Below are 8,679 nucleotides of genomic sequence, written 5' to 3'. Positions count from 1 at the left end.
TTCACTGAGAGGAACCAAAGTATCAAGTAAACCTTCATACTTTGAACAGCCAGGAAAAAATCCCTGGCTGCCGCTTTTTCTCTTGGTGGGTTATTTGGCACAAGAGAAACACCTATGCCCCTCCCTGGGTTGTTCCAGTGGCCTGAGAGCTGCCCCTCAGCTCCTACCAAGGTTTTGCTTGCTCCCACCCTAGTAAACCTCGAGAGCCTGGAGGTAGGGTCGCCCAACCCAGCCCCACCCAGCTTTTCTCCCTCCACCCCCATTGGTGGCAGAGTGTGGGATGCGACAGTTGAGAGCTCCATGTTCCCCATCACCAGGCTCACCCTGGTAGTTCCCCTGATAAGCAAAGGCCAAGTAAAATTTCCACTCTGCCATCACCACAGCCCCCTCTCACCTGCAAGCACCACATATGGATGGGAGGGAGGTCAAACTGCATCTCCGCAACATCATTGTACAGAGCTCAGCCAACTCTTAACTGTAAGCACCACCTGCTGGCCTGTAGGATGAACTGTACAACCCAATATAATTACTGCTGGTAGGAGTGCCCAGCAGCGGGGAATGAAATAACTCTTCTGAGATCTCCATTTCCTCATCTCTGTAGGAGACAGCAAGCCTGACCATATGCACAGCACACCACTACTACAACCTAGCATTTAGAAAACCACTACACTAATGCAAATACAAGCAAAGAATTCATACAGTGCCTTGGTCCTCTGAAAGCATATAGAAGCGAAACCAAAGGACCCTACCCATATATGCAACAATCACACCCTAGTGGAAGAAGAAAATCCCACCCAAATGAAAGTAAATTCCCATGTAAGAAGTGACAGCTTCTACAAATGAGAAGGAACCACCACAAGAATTCCAGCACCATGAAGAAACAGAATGTTGTGACATTCCCCAAAGACCACAATAGCTCTCTAGCATAGATTCTAACCAAAATAAAAACTTTGAAATGACAGATAAAGAATTCAAGATGTATGTTCTAAGGAAGTTCGATGAGAACACAGAGAAAGTTGGAAATTGACACACACACATGCACACAAACACACACAAACAGAAAAACAGTTCAGGAGATGACAGATGAGATAGATGTATTTAAAAAAAAAAAAAACTAACTAGAAAATCTGGAAATTTTCAAATTAACCCACTTAGACAAAAAAAAAAAAGAATTTAAAATACTGAACAAATTATTTGAGATATATGAGATTATGTGAAGCAACCAAATCTATGACTTACAGGTATCCCTGAGGCAGAAGAAAAAGTGAGAAGTTTGAAAAACATATTAGGGAGTAATTGAGGAAATTGTCTCCAATCTTGCTATAGACGTATACATGCAGATACAAGAAATTTAGGGAAGACTTTGAAGATATTATGTAAAACAATTATAACCAAGGCATATAGTCATCAGACAATCAAAGGCCAGTGTGAAAGAAAAAGTCTTAAAGGCAGTAAGAGAGAACTATCAAATCACCTATAAAGGCAATCCTATCAGACTGACAGTGGATTTCTCAGCAGAAACCCTACAAGCCAGAAGACATTAGGAGCCTATTTTCTGCCTTCTTACAGAAAAAAAAAAAAAATGCCAGCCAAGAATTTTATATACTGCCAAACTAAGTTTAATAAATGAAGGAGAAATAAAGCATTTCCCAGACAAACAAATGCTAAGGGAATTTGGCACCACGAGACCAGCCCTACAAGAAATGCTCAAAAGTATTCTAAGCATGATAATAAAAGGATATTCATCATCATATAACACACATAACTAGAAATCTCATGGATCTTATAAAACAATTACATACACAATTGAGACTCAAAGGCAACTAGCTGACAAATCTCTGGCAGGACAAAACTTCACATATCAATATTAACCTTGAATGTAAATGGCCTAAATCCTCCATTAAAAGATATAGACTGGCAAATTGGATTACAGAACAAGACACAACCACCTGCTGCCTACAAGAGACCCACCAAATAGCTAAAGACACCTACAGACTCAAAGTAAAGGGGTAGAAAAAGGTGTATCACACAAATAGAAAACAAAAGTTAGCAGAAGTAGCCATTCTTACATCAGATAAAACAGACTTTAAACCAACAACAGTTAAAAAAAAAAAAAAAGACAAAGAAGGGCATTATATAATGAGATGAGGTTAATACTACAAGAAGTTTTAACTATTCTAAATAAAATAAATATGCACCCAACACAGGAGCACTCAGATTGATAAAACAAATACTACCATACCTAAGAAAAGAGATTGACAACAATTCAGCAGTAGTAGGGAACTTCAAAATCCCACTGACAACACTAGATAGGTCATTGAGGCAGAGTCAACAAAGAAGTTCTAGACTTAAACTGGACTCCAGACAAAATGAAACATAGAAATTTAACAAACATTTTACCCCCAAAACAACAGAATATACATTTTTTCCATCTGTGCATAGAACATTCTCCAAGATTCACCATGTGCCTTGCCACAAAGCAAATTTCAATAAATTTTTTAAAATTCAAAATTATATTATATTATTGGACCACAGTGGAATAAAATTATCAATCAATACCAAGAGAAACTCTCAAAACTACACAAGTACATGAAACTAAACAACTTGTTCCTGAAAGACATTTTAGTACACAATGAAAGTCACACAGAAATCGAACGATTTTTGAAATAAATGAAAATAGAGACACAACATATCCAAACCTCTGGGATACAGCAAAGGTAGTGCCAAGAGGAAAGTTTATACTGTTAAATGTCTACATCAAAAAGATATAAAGATCTCAAAAACAGTCTAGTGTCACATTTCAAGGAACTAGAAAAGCAAGAATAAATCAACCCAAAAGCCAACAGAAGAAAAGAAATAATAAAAATCAGAGCAGAACTAAATGAGCTTGAGACCAAAAGAACAATACCAAGGATCAATGAAATGAAAAGTTGGTTCTTTGAAAGGATAAACAAAATGAATAGACCACTACCAAGTTTAATCAAGATAAAAAGATTCAATTAAGGACAATCAGAAATAAGTGTTATTGCGATCAATACCACACAAAAACAAAACACTGTCAGAGATTACTATAAACATCTCTACGCACACAAACTAGAAAACTAGAGGAAATAGATAAATTCCTGAAAACATGCAACCTCCCAAAATTGAACCAGGAAAAAATAGAAATGCTGAACAGATGAGTAACAAGTAATGAGATTTAGACAGTAATAAAAAATTTTCCAACAAATAAAAGCCCAGTATCAGATGGATTCACAGCCAAATTTTATGAGATGTGCAAAGAAGAGCTGGTACTAATCTTACTGAAACTAGTCCAAAGAATAGTCAGTTAGTTAGTACCACAGAATACTCAATTCATGGAATTCCTCCTCAATTCTATGAAATGAGTATCACCCTGATCCAAAATCCAGAAAGGACACAACAAAAAACAAAACAAAACAAAAAAAACAGGCCAAAATTTCTGATGAACATAGGAACAAAAGTCCTCAAAAAAAAAATAAAATTAGCAAACTGAAACTAACAGCACATTAAAAAGATAATTCATCACTATCAAGTGGGTTTTATTCTTGGGATGCAAGGATGGGTCAACATTTGCAAATCAATAAATGTGATTCACCACATAAACAAAATCAGAAACAAAAATCATATCATCATCTCAATAGATGCAGAAAAAGAATTGGGTAAAATTCCACATCCCTTAAAAGTAAAAACCCTCAACAAACTACACATCAAAGGAATATACTTCAGAATAATAAGAGCCATATGTGACAAACCCACAGCCAACACCATACCAAATGAGGAAAAGTTGAAAGCATTCTCCTTAAGCATTGGAACAGACAAGGATGTCCACTCTCACCACTCGTACTCAACATAGTACCTGAAGTCCTAGCCAGAGCAATCAGGCAAGAGAAAGAAATGATAGGCATTCAGACTGGAAAATAGGAAGTCAGATTATCTCTGTTCACTGATGAAATGATCATATACCTAGAAAATCCTGAAGATTCCTCTGAAGACTCTTAGACTTGATGAACAACTGCAGTAAACTTTCAGGATACAAAATAAATATACACAAATTGGTAGCATTTCTATACACCAATGATGTTCAAGCTGAAAACCAAATCTCAATCTCATTTACAATAGCCAGGCTGAAAAAAAAAAATCCTAGGAATGCATTTAACTAGCAAGGTGAAAGATCTCTACAAAAAGAACTATAAAGCACTGATGAAAGAAATCATAGATGACACAAATAAATGCAAAACATCCCATGCTCATGGGTTGGAAGAATCAATACAGTTAAAATGACTATACTGTCTAAAGCAATCTACAGATTCGATGAAATTCTTATGAAAGTACAAATCCCATTCTTCACAGAACTAGAAAAAACAATCTTAAAGTTCACATGAAACAAACAAAAAAAAGCTCAGATACCCAAGCAACAATAATAATAATAATAAAACAGCACAGCCATAGGCATCATATTACCTGACTTCAAATTATGCTATAAGGCTATAGTAACTAAAAGAGCACAGTACTGGTACAAAAATAGACATACAGATTAATAGAACAGAGTAGAGGACCCATAAATAAACCCACATACCTACAACCACCTTGTCTTTGACAAAGTAAGCAAAAGTAAACAATGGGGAAAGGATACCCTATTCAATAAATGCTGTTGGAATAGCTGGCTAGCCGTATGCAGCAGAATGAAACTGCACTCCTACCTTTTCCCATACACAAAAACCAACTTAAAATGGATTAAAGATTTAAATGTAAGACCTCAAACCATAAGAATTATAGAAGAAAACCTAGGAAATACCATTGCAGACATCAGTTTGGAGGAAAAATTATAACTAATCCCCAAGAGCAATTGCAATAAAAACAAAATTGACAAGTGAGACCTAACTAAAGAGCTTTTTCACAGCAAAAGAAACTATCAACAGAGTAAACAGACAACCTATAGAATGGGAGAAGACATTCAAACCTATGCATCCAACAAAGGTCTAGTATCTAGGATCTATAAGGAACTTAAACAATTCTACAAGCAAAAAAACAAATAACTCCATTAAAAAGTGGGTAGAAGACATGAACCGGCACTTCTCAAAAGAAGACACACCAGCAGCCAAAAAAGATGTACCCAGCGTCACTAATAATCAGAGAAATCCAAATCAAAACCACATTGAGATACCATCTCATGCCAGCCAGAATGGCTATTATTAAAACGTCAAAAAATAACAGATGCTGGTGAGGAAATGTCAACTAGTTCAGCCACTTTAGAAAACACTTCGGAGATTTCTCAAAGAACTTATAGAACTACTATTTGACACAGCAATCCCATTACTGGACATATATCCAAAGGAAAATAAATCATTCTAACAAAAATACACTTGTATATTAATTGAGGCACTATTCACAATAACAAAGACATGGAGTCAACCTAGGTGCCCATCAACAGTGGATACCATTTAAAAAACATGGTACATATGCACCACAGAATACTACACAATCATAAAAAAGAATGAAAGCATGAAAGCACGTCCTTTGCAGCAACATGATTGCAGCTAGAGACCATCATCCTAAGTGAATTAATGCAGGAACAGAAAACTAAATATCACTTTTAAGTGGGAGCTAAACATTGGGTACACATGCACATAAAGATGGAACAATAGACACCAGGAACTTCTTGTGGTGGGGGAAGGGCAAAGGTTAGAAAACTACCTATTGCATACCATGTGCACTATCTGTCTGACAGATCAACTGTACTCCAAGCCCCAAGATCACACAATATACCCAGGTAACAAAACCTGCACATGTACCCCTGAATCTAAAATAAAAGTTGAAATTGTTTTAAAAAAAAAAGTAATAATAATACAAAATACATTTATTGAGAATCTGAAAAACAAAAATGATGAGAATATTTACCCCAAAGAAACTGGCAAACACTACAAATCAGGACTTTTAATTTTTAGAATGTGAGTTTATCAGCACACCACCGGCTATTACTTTAATGGTGCTGAGATGCCAAGCATTGTTTGGATCATTTTACATACATTTACCCCTTCAATCCTCATCCCTACCTTATACAATGGGTACTATTTTTGTCCCCATTTCAACTATAAGAAAACTGGATCCCAAAGATGTTAAGTTACTTACACAAAGTCATGCAGCTAATAGCGACAGAGACAACAGTACAGCCCCGACAGTCTGGCTCCAGAGACCTGAAAAACAATGAGAGTACAGTTTCTTGGATGCCAAGGAATGACAGTGCTTTCTGAACAGGGTAATGGTTAGTGCCAAATACGGCTGAAAGGTCAAATAATTAAATCAAAACTCACAAGTGCCATAGCGAAAAATGAGTCATGGTGACTTTGGCAAGAGCATTTCAGTGAGATTAAACAAAACTGAAAGAGAATGAAAAATTTAAAAATTGTGTTGCTTCCTCAATTACTTACTTCAGCAACCCTGGGAATTCAGAGTTTCCTGATTGAAGCACATGTGTAGTCAAGAAAGGTTAAAGGAAATAGAAGCCCACAGTAACACTAGGAAAGTCACTATTGGGAAAAAAACTGAAGTGAATAGAGACAAAAACAGTCTACAAATGCTTAGCTGTCATAAACAATGTACTTCTGATAAGGAACCAGCAATTGTTAAAGACACAGCTAAACAATTTAAACAAATGTTTGAAATGATAATTAGCATGTATTTAAAGTGGGACTATTTACTATGTTTCTGAAAACAGATTTATCTATTATCTTTAGAAAAAATCTGCATGAATAGATAGCTAGAGATGTGTAGTTTACACATTTTTGAAAGAAAAAAGTATAAGAATCTTTGTTTCTAATATGTGCCTGATCCCTTGCAACATGTCTTATTCCTCAAATCAATTGAAATTTCTATGTGACAATAATAGCACTATCAATGAAAGAAGAACTTAATATCCATGTAAATGTGTAAAATTAATTATGTCATATATATCAACAATAATAATGAAACAATAAGATTTTAGTCCATGATAGGAACATTTTAGATATTAATTATGTGGCATGTAGAAGTGAGCAGCTTTCAAATTTTTCATTTTCTTTGGTCTAATAATCCCACTATTGGAAGTATACCTAAGAAGGAAATAATCTAAAGTGTTCAAAATAAAATTTTTTTAAACATTTGCACAAATCCAAATATGCTTTTGGAAATTTCATTTGACCCACAAGATAGTGCTCACCTTTTCCCACTCTGCTCAATGCAGCAGGAGTCTGACCTGCTTAGATTACAGCCGTGGATCCCTTCTGCTCTGGCTTCTAGTTGTGTCAAGTCAATGGGAGACACAGACAGAGGAACAATCAATACATGGGAGACAAATAAGGTTGAGGTGTTTATTGCTCTGAATTTCTCCCCTTTGGGCCTACAAGAATTGGCTGGTTTTCTGTGTCCCTTTACCCAAGGCCTTCACTCCAGATATGTAGCTCACACTATACAGTTACTCTCTCCATTATTACTTCCCTTCACATGTACTATTACTAAGTCCAGGATATTATACTGTTTCTTGCTTTTTCCTTAAACCCTACTCATATCATTATAAATAATGCCTCTATAAAAATCTGTATGGTGAGCATATGAAGGAAGAGGAAATTTTATCATTGCTGGTGGGATGCAAAACAGTATAGCCATTTTGGAAGCTAGGTTGGCAGTTTTGCACAAAACTAAGAATACTCATACAATATGATACAGCAATAATGTTTCCGGAATTTACTCAACTAATCTAAAAACTTACGTCTACAGAAAAACCTGCCCATTAATGTTCATAGCAGCCTTATTTATATTTACCAAAAACTGTAAGCAATCAAGAGGTCCTTCAACAGATGAAGGGATAAATATAATATGACACATTCACGCAATGGAATATTATTCAGCAAAAAAGGGAAGGGAAGGGAAGGGGAAGGGAAATGGGAAGAGGAGGGAAGGGGAGGGGTGGGAAGAGAAAAGGAAGGGAAGGGAGAGGAGGGGAGGGGAGGAGAGGGGAGGGGAAAGGAAAAGAAAGGGAAGAAAGCAAGCTTTCAAACCACAAAAAAGGAAGAATTTTAATACATATTGCTAAGTCAAGAAGACAGTCTGAAAAGGCTACACACTGTATGATTCCAATTATATGATTATATAACATTCTAGAATAACAGCTATAGAGAGAGTAAAAACCTAAATGGTTGCCAGGGTTTGGTGTGGAGGAGGGTTGCACTGCTGAAACATAGTTTATCTAATCCACTGTTTATGGGCACCTAGGTTGATTCCATGTCTTTGCTATTATAAATAGTGCTGTAATAAACCTATGAGCGCATGTATCTTTTTGGTAGAAAAAATGATTTTATTCTTTTTTTATGGCTGCATAGTCTCCCATGGAGAAAAGGCAATACTTATACACTATTGATGGGAATGTAAACTTGTTCAGCTGTATGGAGGGAGCTACCTATCTGGAAAACAGTTCGGAGATTTCTAAAAGAACTTAAAATAGAACTACCATTTGACCCAACAATCCCATTACTAGGTGTATATACAAAAGAAAATAATGTCCTTTGCAACAATATAAATGGAGCTGGAGTCCATTATCCTCAGAGAATTAACACAGGAACAAAGAAACAAACATGACGTGCTCTCACTTAATAAATGAAAGCTAAACACTGGACACTTGTGGAC

The sequence above is a fragment of the Rhinopithecus roxellana genome, chromosome 2 (genome assembly GCF_007565055.1).
Source record: "Rhinopithecus roxellana isolate Shanxi Qingling chromosome 2, ASM756505v1, whole genome shotgun sequence".
Lineage (NCBI taxonomy): Eukaryota > Metazoa > Chordata > Mammalia > Primates > Cercopithecidae > Rhinopithecus > Rhinopithecus roxellana.
Note: the sequence above shows the minus strand (reverse complement) of the source record.